At 42.8% G+C, this 16,080-nt stretch overlaps 1 protein-coding gene across 1 annotated transcript in view; it reads left to right on the top strand.

Moving 5' to 3' along the window:
* The first annotated feature begins 412 nt into the window (after nucleotides 1–412).
* ASIP (agouti signaling protein) overlaps nucleotides 413–16,080 on the top strand; it is a 61,436-nt gene continuing 45,768 nt past the window's right edge. The window contains exon 1 of the mRNA XM_019484675.2: nucleotides 413–612. The gene's annotated coding sequence lies outside the window, so the exon portion shown is untranslated. The remainder of the gene's footprint in view (nucleotides 613–16,080) is intronic.

Here is a 16,080-nt window from a genome sequence, read left to right as displayed (position 1 = left end):
CCCTAAGGACAGTAGACCTGATTCCACAAACCCTCTGCATATATCATACCAATCTGAGTGAGTAAGAATTCCATAAACAGAAAATTTGCAGGATTGGGTCCTAAACAAGAACTACTGGACTTGGTACTTTTTATCCACAGGCCGTTTTAATTGTTTCTCTCACATAATGATTCTGCATTGTTAGAACAAAAACATCCAATCCCGTTCTCACTAAAGTCAATGGAAGATTTAGCTAAAATATGCTGAATCAGGCCCTAGCCTGCCACTTTCTCCGTTAAAAGAGTGGAGGAGGGGAGACAAATCCATAGAATAGGTGCAGGTTAACATCAGTAAATAAATAAATAACCACTGGAGCAACAGAAGAAAAAGTACTGTGGAAATAACAGACTCTCTCTCCCAGGTATTACTCTGTCAGTTAGAATACAGCAAATGCTTCTGCATGGCTTTCCATAAGGAGGTGATACTTGGAGGCAGGCTTCTCAGCACTCAAAGGGGAGTATGAACAACTCCAAGAGCTTTGCCCATACTCTCTACACATCAGCAGGACAAGGGAGACAAGCTGCTTTGATTTCCGTTAGAGTCTGATGAATAGAACAACCACTTACTATTTAGGTAGGATAAAAATGGTTAAACTTCTTCTATAGGATGTTTGGTTTCCACCTTCTCATTTGGACTTAAAGAAAACATTGTGTTTTAATTCTAGGCCACTGAAAAATATTCTTTTATTTTTTCTCTATCCAGTCCCAAATAATTTTCTGAATGGGTAAAACCTATGAAGTTTAAAAACTCCCTTGCAGTAAGATCTGAACTTTATATCATTTTGCATCTATTTATTCCAGTTGCATGCATCTGATATAAAACATATTTTCCATATCTAATGTAATATTGCTTTTTGATTTCTAAATGTAGCCTGCAGTTAGTTATTCAAGATTTATTTTCAGGTTTTTTCTTTACTTCATTAGTGTTCTTATTTTTCCATTTATCCCAAAAAGTTTGACCAGTGTTTTACAAAACAAAATTTATGATATTTTTCATTATTATTATGCACAGTTTTATTGTGGTATTTATTGTCTTAGAGCACATTTTCCACTGCTATGCCTTTGATCAGTGAGGCCACTTGTATGCTAATTGAATTCATATTTTTTTAATTAAACATGTTTAAATAATTGTTTTTAAATATAATTTTAATCTGTGTGAATTTTTCTGAAATAGTGGTTAATGACTTTATTTTTAGGATATTGTTTCTCTTCATATTTTGGGTGCTAATAAAAATAATAATTTGTTTCTTCTGCTTTTTTATTATATTGACTAAGCAAGATTTTATTTTTTAAATTTTTTTAATCCAAAAGTTCTTTCTATATCAGAATTTCTTTAAGTAAAAGCGAGAGGAAAAAAATCAAATGAAAAAATTTTAAATAGTTAATATTCTTACAAAATGATTTTTCATATCACTTTTCAATTTCAAAACCTTTTCTTCATTTTTTATCCATATTTATTTTAATTATAGAATAGGTACATTGATTTTATATTAACTACAAATATATTAATAAATGTCATTATTTCTTCCGTTCAACTCTCATTGTTTTCTGCAGTTTCTGCTTTATGTAACATATACAGAAGGATATTTCTTTCTAATCAGTTTTGATGTTTGCTTATGATAAAAGCAAAATACACTTTGCATTGTTGAGCCATGACTGTTTGTTCCTCCTTAGGCATTTTCACAGTTTTTAAGCTTTGAGGTCTCACTCCTTTAAGTAAAGAGCAGCTCTGATTGAAGAGGGCCAGTTTTGACCCTTAGACACATGATTTTACTAAAGGTTTTGTGATTATTTTTTTTTTTTACATTTTGCTTGTGTGTGTCCATGTGCATGTGTTTGTGTTCAGATATAGATATACACATACATATTTTATATATGTATCTAAAAATATTATAGAACATATATGACCATTGGTGCTAGAATCTCTTCATTTTGTGCATTTCACTGCAATGAACAGATTCCCAGTCCTTGCTAAATAGTAAGCTAACATTTCCATTTTAGTTTTAGCCTCCTTCTGAAAGAGTATTTGAACTGTTTTAAGCTCCCAGTGCTTACCATCTCAGTTCCATTTCTCTAGTCATCTCCCTTTTTTGTCAAGAAAAATATATTTTTTTTCTAATATATTTCAAACCTGAAAGTTTTAGAAGTTACAGCCCAATCACAAAAGTTCACATACTTGCCTGAAGAATAGTAAGGAAAACTGATATTTTACTTGCCTGTATCAAAATGAATAACTCAAAAAATTATAAAGAGTATTTTGTCAGACTCTACTAACATTTATTTCATTAACAAAAGGCAAGCATACTTTGGACAATCAGTTAAATTAAAGATTAATTCTGGAGGTAGAACCAGTCAAGTTATATAAGCAAAACTACTCCATAAGGATCTTGGAGACTCAGGTCATGGTTGTGTTTGAAACCAAAGTTGAAGATTTAAGCCTTTGGTTAATTTAGAATTTATAAACTGGTCAAATAAATAATAATTTTACAGAGGACACATCTACACATGCAATTAATGCAAAGCAATAAACTCCAATGCTTATTGCACTGGAGTTTATTGCTCCCACTTGCACCATTTGAACATGTGCCTGGGACCTTATCACGTTGAACTGGGTTGGAGCAGCCCTGGCTGGCAGAGGCCCCCAGGGTGAGCTTGCCAGGCTATGGCTGCTCCTGCCCAACTCAATGTGCTGTGGAGGAGCTGGCTGGGGTATGAAGGTACTCCAGTGTGGGACTAGCTGGCAGACAACCCCCTCACTGAAGTACCCTTGTGCCCCAGCCCGCCGCATCAGTATCTACATATGCAGTGCTGCGCAATAAAAAACTCTGCAGCAGGATAGTACTTGTATTTACTGAGGCCTAACTGGGCCACATGTGTGGACACAAGATGTTTACTGTGGAGCTAATTAATTTACTCCACAGTAAACATCTCATGTAGATGTGCCCAGAGATAAATGAAACACAGTATATGTTTATTCTTAAAATGAAATACACAACAAAGGACATTTTAAAAATAGCTTTTGAAGACTGACCAGTAAAATGTAAAAGTCTTATGAAAACTGTTTTTTCAGTTTTCACTTTGTTAAAATTTTTTTAAAACTTGGTGGATTTGTGATATTGCCTCTGTTTTTATTATCAGGAACTTAGATTCTAACACTGCTCTCCCACTGGCATACTCACTTTAAAACTCCTCTTTCTCTTATTTTCTTTTCTCTAAGGCAGTAGTAGAAACTGAGGGACATGGGGGAAATGGGTGCAGCAGCCCTGGGTGCAGACAGGAGCACAAAAAATCTGATGCTGCAGCCATCAGCTGGCCACGCCACCACCACCAGCAGTACAGCAGTCAGCACTGTCCCACTTGCTGACACTGGCCAGGGCGTATAGCTATTATGCCTCTGCTCAAAGGTTTTAATTTGTTTCAATAAATAAAAATGCTGGGTTCAATCCACACCTATATGTGGAGCGTCATTTCCTTGTGTTTTAAACAGACATGCCAAAACTCCATTTTGAAAGGCCAGTTACTGTTGTTTAGCAAAGTATTTATTATATTTTTACACTGTCCCTAAAGGTCTTCTAGTTCAAAATATTTAAATGAAAATTATTTGTGCACACCTATTTTTCCTCTTCAATTATCCTTGTATTTATATCATTTAAATGCCTTACTTCATATATTTCTAGAGTACCTATGACAGTGCCCTGATCCTTCATATATCTTCCGTGCCATCAAATCCTTGCAGTCACTTGGAATCTGCTGAAGTCAATGTGCTGTAATCAGAACAGCTTGCAAGGTCAGGGATTAATTAACTGCTAATGTTGGCAGATACATTCTGTTTGGGCAGATTCTTCATGAAAATATACATCTGACAATATATTTGTTTAAATAGCAATGAGGTGTGTGGAAACATATAGTAATCATCAGCCGTGGCATGATGAAAGAGAATAAAACACTCCACGCTGACCAGAGTTTAATTCATTCCTGTAATCAATTAGAAGCATCAGTTACAAAGAATCCAAGGAGAGAACTTTGAGGCTTAGTCATGCTGGATCTGCAAAGTTTTATTTCCCCATGCACAAACAATACTCTTCAGGATTTTTTCCCCAGAAAAGCAATTTAGAATAGCGCATCTGAAAAAAAATACATTTGCAGTTCAAATAAGAATTGTCAGCACGCAAAGAAAGGATTAGGCAAATGAACAGTTGGGGTTACACATCTTCAAATCAGGGTCCCAGTCCCACAGCCAGACCCATACAGGAAGATCTCTACACCTACACAGACCCCACTGTCTACCAATGCAAGGTCTTAGGGAATGAAGGAAATAAACACATTTGATGGAAAAATAAGAAAGAATTCAAATGAAGAAAAATACATTTTAGCAGAAATTTATTAACCCAATCCTACAGCTCTTCTGCCGCCCTACAAAACAACTTCTAAAATTATTTTTGCATTATATGAGACTTTATTAAAAAATATAAATATTGACCACACTCCAAGAAATAAAAAGAAATAAAACTACAGTAGACACCTTCTTTCCCTGAATAGTCCAAGCCTGTTTCATACTTTGTATGGACAGAGGAAGCCATAATCAACATCTTAGCCTGAACTCTTGCTTAACCCTGTACAACTCCTATATAAGACTTCCCTGAATTAATTTCTACTGAAAACAAATTAGAGCACGTTTTCAGAAAAAAAATGCACTTGATTTAAACATTTCCAGTGATAGAGTCCACCACAAACCTTATGAAACTATTCTAATAGTTGGTTACCTTGCAGTTAAAATGTATCAGTTTTCAAGTCTGAATTTGTCTAGCTTTAAATTTTCATCATTGCATCCTTTCAGACTTTTGTCTTTTAAGCTGAAAAGGTCTCTATTATCAAATATCAGTCGACAGCGGCAGTCCCTCGGAGTCAAGGATGAAGTCCGTCAGGCTTGATGGGTTCTCAGGTGACTGAGGGGCCCGATTCTAGATACACATACTCTTCGGCAATGGGGTCATGATGTTGCATGGGGGAGTGGGATTCGCAGCACCAGGTTGGTCTCCTCCTTCCTCAGCTGCCGCCGTTCTGCCTCAGTATCAAGTCATTGGGCCTAGAAGTGATGCACCAGGTGGCACCACACTGAACGGTCAGCAGCTTGCTCCTCCCAGCCGTTGATGTCTATGCCTCCGTACTTGAGGGCAACCTTGAATGTGTCTCTGTACCATTTCCTTTGGTTGCCCTTTGAGTGTTGGCCAACAGAGAGCTGGTAAAAGAGAATCTGGTGAGGGAGGCAGTTCTCAGTAATCCGGACACAGTGGCCCGTCCATCGGAGTTGATTTCTCAAGAGCAAGGCTTCAATGCTAGTGGACACAGATTCATGGAGGACACTCGCACTGGTCCAGCAGTCTTCCCATTTGATCCCCAGGATTTGATGCAAGCACCACTGGTGAAAGCTCTCAAGGGTCTTAATGTGGCATCAGTAGATGGTCCAGGTTTCACTGCAGTGGAGGAGGGTGGCCAGCACGACAGCTTTGTAAACCAGGACCTTCGTCAACTTCTGAAGGTCTCTATGTTTGAAGACACATTGTTGCAGCTTGCAGAAGGCGGCACTGGCACAGTTGACCAAGTGCTGGACTTCTTCATTGATGGTAGCCCATTGAGACAGGTGGCTGCTGAGATACGGAAAGTGTTCCACGTACTCCAGAGCCTCCCGATCTACATAGATAGTGTGAGGGATGTTCAGCTAGCCTAGGGAAGGTTGGTGGAGAACCATTGTCTTGGCAACATTAAAGGACTGGCCAAGTCTCTTATATGAAGCATTGAAGAAATCTAAGGTCACTTGCACATCCTGTGTGAAGTAAGCCATCACACAGCAATCATCCACAAACTGACAGTTGTGGATGTCCTTGGTGGTGAGTTTCGGTTTTGCCCGGAAGCACCCAAGATTCAAAAGCTTCCCATCCAGTCAATACTAGATACTGATGCCAGATGGTAGATCATCTTGGATGAGGTGGATGATGATAGTCAGGTACATGGTGAACAGGGTGGGGGCGATCACGCAACCTTGTTTGACCCCAGTCCAGATGTGGAAGGCGTCAGTTTCAGATCTTCCACTCAGGACAGTGGCAGTCATATCTTCATGCAGGAGCCTCAGCATGGTGACAAACTTCAGTGGGCAGCCAAGGTGTTGGGGGATGGTCCACAGAGCTTCACAATTTAAGAAATCGAACGCCTTGGTCAGGTCAATGAAGGCAAGGAACAATTCTTGATTTTGCTCCTGACATTTTTCTTGGATCTGCCTGGCAGTGAAAAACATGTCCGCAGTGCCCCGGGATGGTCAGAAACCGCACTGGGGTTCCAGAAGGATCTCCTCGGTGACAGGACGAAGACAGTTCAGGAGGATGCAAGCCAGGATCTTACCCACAATGGACAGGAGGGAAATCTCCCTGTAGTTCCCACAGGGGAATGTTTGTATTCCTCCCAGAGGATCAAGATCATTTCATCTGCACCAAGTGCAAGTTGTCGTGTCTGCCTTGAAGGAAAAGGCAGACACGACATATGCTGCAAACATGTGTAGTTACACTGCATTTTTTTCAAGAAAAGTGAGATTTACTTGGACAGGAGTTATAAGGGTCTGGCACTAGAGGGCACTTGTACATGTGACACCATTACCATGTACACTTGATGAAAATGTCACTTCGTGTGGCTTATTGGCATTGCACTGTATACGTGGAAGAGTTTGGAGGATTTTAAATGAGTTTGCATTGTTGCAAACTAACTACATCTCAATGTAGTTTAGTTTGCAATGTTACAAATTGCAATGATACAGCTGCCGTGGGAGAAGTGTGCAGGCTCTGCCAAAAAAAAAAAAGGATCAGGCCTCTCACCACTTTGCCTTCAGCAGGCTTCTGTAACTGGCAGAACACCTGGAACACCCAGGAATGGGCTAGCTTGCACTTGGGGCAGTGCAGGAAGGTAGCAGAAGGGCAGCTGGGCTTCCTGATGACTGGAGGAGGTGGTGGGGATGATGTACAGGGTGCTGGAAGCCCAGGAGGGCCACTAGCCAGTTTGGAGGTACCTGATCCAACACTTCCCCAAGCTGGGCTTCCTGGACTTCAAGTGCCTTGTGCACCATCCCTGTTGCCTTCTCTGGCTGCCAGCACACCCAGCCACCTCCTGTGCTGCCCCAGGGGGAAGCTGGGTGTGCTGGTGGCCAGAGAAGATGACAGGGATGGTGCATGGGGTGCTAGAAGCCTGGGCAGGCTCAGGAAAGTGTTGGATCAGGTGCCTCCAAGCTGAGGCAGCACATGGCCACCTAGCAGCCTGCCTGGGCAGCCCCGCACCTCATGCATCATCCCTTCCACCTTCTCCAGCCACCAACAAACCCAGCCACACTCCTGCCATCTTCCTGTGCTGCCCCAGGAGCAATTCAGCCTGTTCCCGGGTGGCTCCAAGCATCCTGCCGGTTGCTGGCACCTGCTGAAGGCCGAAGCAGCAAGAAGCCCAATCCCTTTTTTTTTGGCAGAACCTACCTGCTTCTCCTGTGGTTGTGGGGGGGATGAGCTGCTGGCAGGCTGAGAGCCCCTGAGCTGCAGGGGGCCCTAAGTGCTTCCCTCCACAGTGGCAGTATTCCCCAGGACCAACCAGGCAGGCTGCACCAATTTGTCATCCAAATTTGGGGTCCCAGGGGGTGTGCTCTCTGCCTGAAGCCTTAATTTAGGATGTCACGGAGAGGCTTCCACAGCTCATCCATCCTTCAGACCACTACCCTTTCCTGCTTGTCCATGTAAATACCAACCATGCTGCCAGGAATGACACTGAGAAGATCAGAGGAGTCTACAAGTCTCTTCGCAGAAGGGTTAAAGAGATTGGAGCACAAGTGATGTTTTCAGCAATCTTCCCTATGGAAGGTAAGGAACCAGGCAAGGACCATCATATCATGGAAATAAATGAGTGGCTGAGACATGGTTGATGTAAAGGCTTTGAGTTCTTCAACAACAGGCAGATGTTCTGGGGAGGACATTTATCAAGAGACAGGATCCATCTTAACAGAACTGGAAAAACCACCTTTGGGCATCATCTGGCCAAGCTAGTAAGGAGGACTTCAAACTAGTTTCCCCAGGGGATAACGAGCAAAACCCTTTGGCAACAAAAGCAAACAATTCAGAGGGAAAAAGACCAGAAGCAGCAGCTCAACTCTGGGATAAGGCCAGAGAGCCACAGGACCACAAGTGATACAAAAGGGAAATGAGTAGGCTGAAATACAAAATACATTTGATGTGTATATACAAATGCAAGTATGGGGAACACTCAAGATGAGATAAGCTGGAAGTTACAGCCTGTGAAAAGAACTATGATCTGATTAGCATCGCAGAAACTTGGTGGGTCAGCTCTTATGACTGGAACATCACATTCAGTGCTACACATTGTTTTGGACAGACAAGGTTGGGGGAAAAGGTGGAAGTGTCACCTTGTATGTCAAAGACACAAACACTTGCTCCCTAGTTCAGAAGGAAGAAGACAGCAGAGCAAAATGCATTTGAGTAAAGAGGTGAAAAGATGAAAGATACAGCACCAATATAATAGTGGGGATTTATTATAGACCATCAAGTCAGGAAGGAGGTGGACAAGGCACTCGTCTAGCAGCTGACACAATTATCCAAAAGCTGTGAGATGGTACTAATGGGAGACTTCAATTTTCCAGATATTTGGTGGAAGAACAATACAGCCACACACAAAATGTCAAACCACTTCCTAACTTGTTTGGAGGACAACCTTCTGTTCCAGAAGTCTGCAGATACAACTAGGGACCATCCATCTTGGATCTTATCCTGACCAATAAGGAAGAATTGGTGAAGGCTGTGAAGGTAATGGGGTGAAACTTTAGAGGAAGCAATCATTATATGATAGAATTCCAGATTCTGAGATGGGGAAAGATCAGGTCAACAGGACTAAGACACCAGATTTTAAAAAGGCAGATTTCAACTAAATTAAGAAGTTAATAGGTATAGTGCCATGGGAAGTGAGACTGGAGGATAAAGGCACCCAGAATGAGTGGAAGCACAATTTTGGAAGCCAAAAAAGAAGCATTCTAGTACAATGGAAGCACTAGAAGGATTGCTGCTGCTGCTGCTGCTGCTGCTGCTGCTGCTGCTGCTGCTGCTGCCCAGGAGGCCCCCAGGACCCTAGGTAAGGCTGCTGGCCCCAGCCTCTGCTACCCCACCTGGGACAATTTGCCCCTAACGAACCGCATGTCCAAAGACATGCACAATTGCAAAAAGCAGTAGCACAAATTTAGCCAGCTGCTATTTTTGCTGCAGCAACTGCATGCCCCAGCATGTGGGGACACACCCAAGAAGGCTATTTTGTTTTACAAATATGAATAAGAGATGTACATTTGACTATAATGACTGCACAACTAATGAATCAATATCTTTTCACTATTCTTGTCTAGTTTGATGTGTTTTTTAAGATTCATATATAATCTAACAAATTAGTGCTCATTTCAATAAATCTGTTTGTTTTTTGCTTTAATTTTAAACTTAAACTGAATATATAGCGCTAGACCTGTAAAATACAAGTAAAGTTTCTAACTTAGCAATGATTAACACCTACAAAACCACAGACTAAGGAGAGGAAATAATCAATACAGGCAATCAACTGCCGAAGACAGGGACACAGTTGCACAAGCACCCATGTCATGAGTTTTGCCTTTCAAAAGCTAGGGGTGCAGGGCCCCAGAACACCCCCACCCCTCGTACCTATATCCTTGAAAGCTGGCAGGCGTCATGGCTGCAGCAGGGGCTACCATCCCTGTAGCTTTCACCCTGCTGCGCCTTAACACACACAGTGTCACCCATGTCATGAGTTTTGCTTGTCTGCAGCTTGAGGTGCAGTTCCCCCCAGACTCCTGCACTTATCTCCTTGAAACTTGGCAGGCTTCATGGCCTCAGCAGGAGCCACCACCCCTGCAGTTTTCAGCCCACTGCGTCTTAACACACACAGGGTCATCTATGTCACAAGTTTTGCCTGTCAGCACCTTGAGGTACAGTTCCCCCCAAACCCCTGCACCCATCTTCTTGAAACTTGGCAGGCTTTGTGGCCTCACAGGGTGCTGCCACCTTTGCAGTTTTCACCCCCTTGTGGCTTAACACATATACGTGACATGCATTTTGCTTTCAAGAATTTAGGGTGCAGTTCCCCCCGAACCCCTGCACTGATCTGCTTGAAACATGGCAGGCTTCATGCTCTCAGCAAAGGCTACCATCCCTGCAAGTTTCATCCATATCAGACAAAAAAACAACAAAGTTATAAATATTTCATTGATTCCCCATTATACCCTATGGCCGGATCTCCGAGGCAGCTCCAAAACTTCAGAGCTGCTTTGGACAAATCGAAGCAGGAACCCGGTCCGGAGCTCCGGATCGGATACCTGGTATCCAAAGTGGCCAGATCCAAAGCCAGATCGAATAGCTGCCTACTCGTACAGGCCTATTCTCAAACAACTTTGAGAAATGTGGTCTAATTAACTACTACAATGTGGATAGATGCCTGGCTGAATAGCTGCAAGTAAAAGGTAATTAGAAAGGGAGCCATGTCAAAATGGCAGGTTTTGAATGGAGTCCTAGAGGAGACTGTCCTGGGCCAGTGCCATTTGACATGTTTATTAATGATGCTGAATTAGAGAGGATTTTTTTTAGCAAATTTTCAGACTGTGAAACTGGGAAGGATTTCAAACACACTGAAAAACAGAAGTGCAATTCAAAAGGATCTTCATTGATTGGAAAGTTGGCTAGAGCCAAAAGGGTGAAGTTCAGTGCTGACAAAGGCAAGGCACTACACCACAGGAACAGTAATCAAAAATACAAATACAAAATGGGTGACACCTGGCTGGATGGCAGCACTACCAAGAAGGATCTGGGAGTCTTAGTAGATCACAGACTCAACATGAGTCATCAGTATGATGCAGCTGCACAATAGGTGAATGCTGTTTTGGGGTGCATCAACAGAAGCATTAGATGAAAGACACAGGAGGTGATAATGCCTCTCTACTCAGTTCTCATCTAGAGTATTGTGTGCACTGTAGAGTATTTTGGGCTGTGTACTTCTCTGTTACTCCACTTCTTAAAGAGAAATTAGAGAGGATCCAGGGATGGGTGACAAAAGTGATAAAGGGCTTGGAAGGCAAGTCGTATGAAGAGAGGTTGAAGGAAATAAGACATGTTCAGCTTATGAGAAAGGCACTTTAGAGGGGACATAATAGTCTTCAAATATCTGAAGAGCTGCCATAAAAAAGAGGGGAAAACACCTTTTCTCTCCTACTGCAGAAAACAGAACATGGATCATTAGCCTGAAGTTACCACATATTCAGTTGAACCTATCAGGAAAAGGTTCTTCACAGTTAGAACAGTTACACAGTAGAATAGACTGCCTAGGGAAGTTGTGGACTTCCCTGTAGGTGTTCAAGATGTTAGACAGGCATTGGTCGGGGATGATCTAAGTGTAGCTATGTCTATAATCTATTGTGGGTATTTCCCATGTTTCTGAGCTTTCCTGGGGCTGGGAGGGGATTTTTGCCCCTCCTGCTGCTGTGTGTGTCAGGTTTGGGGTTCTTTCATTTGTTTTTAAGCCTTCCTTGGAAGCACTAGGTGTTGGCTGCAGTGAAGGCTGGGAATTTTGACTGGGATGTGCCAATACTCTTGTTGGGATTTAAACTCAGAGGTTCCCAGCTAGAGGGTCTTGCCCTCTGCTCAGGGTTAGACCAATCACCAAATCTGGTGCTCAGGAGGGAATTTTACCCCATGTTAGATTATTATGGAGTGGCGGGAGGGGTTGCCTTCCTCTGTAGCAGGAGACATGGCCCTCATCTTTTAAATATATTTTAACAACCTTTGAAGCAACAGGATGTTGGCTACTATGGTCCCCCTGCTTTATCTATGTCAGATTAGGGTGTTAAGTCTTGGGGTTGTGTCAGACTTGGCTGTGTAGTTTTGCTAATATGTTAGACCAGGAGTTTTCAACCTTTTTTGGTTGGTGTACCCCTGGCTGCCAGTCGAGAAGCAGGGAGTCCCCTGGCCAGTCAATGAGCCAGGAAAGGGAATGGTCATCCTCCAGCAGTTGATAGATGAGCATTCGGGGGGGGGGGGGGGGGAATCCTTGTATGCAGCAGTGAAACCAGAAGTGCCAACAGCAAAATCGGAAGTGCATGCCCCTGGTTGACAACCCCCGGGTTAGACAATGGATTTGTATAGGATGGTTTGGATAAGGATGAGCTTGCCTCAGGCAAGGGGCTGGACTAGATGACCTATGGAGATCCCTTTCAGCCCTACTTTCTCTATGATTCAATGAAATCTAAATACGTTATGTCACTGCTATTACCTTTCTCAGTCTAAAATATAATTAACAAATACACACAGGAGCGCATGCATATCAAGTTAGTATGACAAGATCTGCTTTGCATAAAACCCATGTTAACTGTCATTCATCACATTATTTTCCTGTTAAGTCTATAGTTATAAGTCTATAGTTATAAAGTCATATCTGCTGTTCCTTACTGTCGCAGAGTGCTTAGGTGCACTGCTCCTAAGAAGGGAAAGTGATGAGCCCAACTGCTGGTTGCCAGGGTAACCACAGGAGGTCAGCTGACCAGAAGGGGCAGGGCCTGGCTCCCTTATAAAGCCCAGGGGCTGAGGCTGAGCTAGCAGTATCCTGCCAGCAACCAAGGGGGAAGGAGCTCTCTCAGGAAAGAGAGGGGAAACCTGACTGAAGGAGCAGCGTCTGACATGGCTGTGGGATAGAGTATTCCCCGGTAGGCTGGAATGTTGTTATAGCCAAGGGGCTTGCATTTTGGTTGCTGTTTGTTACTGGTGGTTTGGGTGAGGCTATTAGGGGTTGTAGGAGGCCTCATAGGGGACCCACAGCAGCATGAGGACCCCAGCACCAGCGAAGGTGCAGCAGTTGGGATGTACTGACCCCAACCCCAGAGAGGGGGAAGTTGAGAGGCTCCAGAGAGGGAGCATTGGCGAGAAGCCCCAGTGCAGGTATGGTGAGCCCCAGAGAAGGGGGCAGCACTATTGAGAGAAGCCCCAGAGAGAAGCGGGCAGCACTATTGAGGAGAAGCCCCAGTGTGGGTGTGGCCAGCCCCAGAGAAGCGGGCAGCCTGTTGAGGAGCCCCAGAGAAGGGGACAGCATTGTGGAGAAGCGCCAGGAAGGCAGAGTGCAGGACAAGGCTGCGGAGAGCCCGAGAGTTAGAGGACACAGGTTGAGACAGGGGCCAGAGAGGACAAGAGGGCCACACATTATAACAAGGCTGTGTCCAAACAATGTCAATTCTACCTGCAAGGCTTGGGGCATGGTGAAGGGGTGGCTGGAGCCACACATAGCCCATAAGGCTAAGGTGCCCCTGAAGCACCCATTGCAAAGCAGGACCCACGAGGGGTCCGGGAAACCATGGGGTCCAAGTGTCCAGCAAGATGTGACCAAGAGGGCATAAAAGGCAGCCTCCCAAATATACTTTGTCATCACAGACATGGTGAGCAAGAATTGAGGGTGGCCATTGGGTCAACTTGGCATGGTAAAGGGGGCCTTAGGGAGATCACGGCCATCCTACTGGACCCTGCACCCTTACTTAAGCAGAGAAATTGCCAAATAGATCAGAAAACCAGAGCACCTAGTTCAGTTGCCACTACCAGAGATCCTGAGCTCATGTAAAAATGTTTCTTCCTAACCACCTTCACTTAATTGTCACTTATACTATATTACTACTAAATTACAGGAGGGAAAGTGGCCACCAAGTTCACTAGTTCATATTATAAACAAATGCAGTGTATGATAAAAAAATAAATTATTAATAAATCAAAATAATATTAAATAGATTAACCATCCATGTAGAACTTTCTAATGTTTTAATGGTCAGATGCAAGAGCCAGGGTACAATTAATAAAAAAAAACTACACAAATACACACGACCATTTTAATATGGCAGGAAAGAGGGTGGTAGTTCAATATCTGATGATTTTTAATATTCATATTTATAAAAGCCTCCGAAGTACTTGGATATTTAGATTTTTAGGGAATACAAACCACTGTTTCTTTTGTTACCCAAAACTCTGCAAGCTGTTACAGTTCATGATACAACAGGCCTTTGATTTTTCAGTTAGTTCAGGATGTTTTGTGGGAAAGGTTTAACAAGAATAGATGTTCAATTATTTTCAGTTAAAGGAATTTTAGCTGGTGGGCTAAGTATATTGGTAGGTTAGCTTATATAGGCAGGCTGGCCATTCCCAAGTGCTCTTTAAGAAGCAAGACTGTAATCACTCTGAACCTGTTAATGGGGCCACAGATCTTGTTAAAAAATTGCCATGTACTCAAATTTACATGAGTCAAATTAAGCTAGTTGTGAGTACACCGCAACCGTTGGGGCACCTTTAGATACTGTACATCATTGGTGATTCTTTGGACAAAGTGATCTGGTTGCACTCGTTTCCTCTCCAGGTATGAATGGCCGTTGACTCACAGGGAGGTCATCTACCCCTTGACAGTTCTTGTTTTCAGTCTTGCTGGGTGTCCACACACCCTCCTCACCCAGACTAACCCAGGTGGGGGCACCAGTTTAGTCTCCGACAACCCGACCATGGAACAAGCTACGCTTGCTTATATGGTACCAGATGTAGGCCAGGCTTCTCTTGGTCTGCTATGAGGCACATTTATATGAGACGCTTAAAGAACTATTTGCTATTATTTAAATAAAAGTTGGGTGACCTCTCCTACAATAATAGACCTTTTCCCTGTATCTTTTTCCATTTTTTTTTTTAAGATAATAAAATAGAAAATTAAATTTAGGTTGTCTCCAAAATCCAAGAACTACAAAACACTGAAACTCAAGTTAGCTCCCTGTTCAGTGTTTTTGGAGGATGAGATATTGAGCAGAATTCTTATGAAGTTCTGCAAAATCCTACATATAGTTAAATATACACTGCCTGTAAATAATGATGTTTTGTTCCCTATCCCTTTCCATTCAGGTATAGAAATGAAAGGGACCAGATTGTGTCAACTCTAAAATCAGGAGGGAAGAAACAGTGCAAGGAGCTGCATAGGAGATACCTGGAGCACTTAGCACAAGCACTCCAAAGCCTCTCCAAAGTTGTAGCAGATAAGACAGTGATTGTTAATCAGGGTGGTGCAGCACCCTGGGGTGCTGCCAGATCCTTTGAAGGGTGCCATGAGATGTGAGGAAGTAAGCAAGGTGTGAGAACCTAAGCAGTTAAGTGCAGGCTCAGGCCTGCCAGACCCTGGCCAGGCCCATATCTCACTGCCCAGCCCCCTAAAAAGAGGTAAGCACATTAATGTATAAATTAGTTTTGGAAATTGGGTACCACTTGATTTATGAGTTATGGAGGGGTGCTTTGAATTCCAAGTGGTTGAGAACCACTGAGATTGAAAGTATGGCAGGCCCCCTCAGGCATCAGAATCTGGGGAGTATAATTATAAAATTTAAAGCCAATTCTGCCTCCCCACCACTTTTCTGCCCTCTGTATTTTCCCCAGTATGATTGTTTTCTCCAAATTATTGCTTCTTAGAAAATACTAGTGTTAGAAAACACAAGAAATAATGATATTATTACTATTAAGTAACACACAAAGTGGGATCTCTTGCGGAGCTACAAAATTCTGAAGTGCTAAGACTAGCCTTAGAGCTACAGTTAAGGAGTCCTCCTAAATTAGTCCTCTGTACACTTCTTCCAGCCCTGCTAGTCTCCATAGTTCTATTAACATGCCTCTTTCCTAGCAAAAACCAATGGTCTTGCAGACATATACACAAAAATATACTTCCATAATTTACCCAGTCTCATTGCAGGAATTCAAAATAAAGCAGCCAATAGAAAACTTTATATGTTCTTCAGAGTACTGAATGGTGTTCTATATCACATCCTACTGTCTGATTGATTATAGGATAATAGCAGCTAATAGCTATTTGTTATTTAGAGCAGGGGGTCAGTAACCTATGGCCTGCAGGCTGAATTCAGCCCATAACATTTTTTGATCTGGCCCGCAGATATGGTGTTTTG

The sequence above is a fragment of the Alligator mississippiensis genome, chromosome 9, assembly GCF_030867095.1.
Source record: "Alligator mississippiensis isolate rAllMis1 chromosome 9, rAllMis1, whole genome shotgun sequence".
Classification (NCBI taxonomy): Eukaryota; Metazoa; Chordata; order Crocodylia; family Alligatoridae; genus Alligator; species Alligator mississippiensis.
This window is presented reverse-complemented; position numbering and strand designations above follow the sequence as displayed.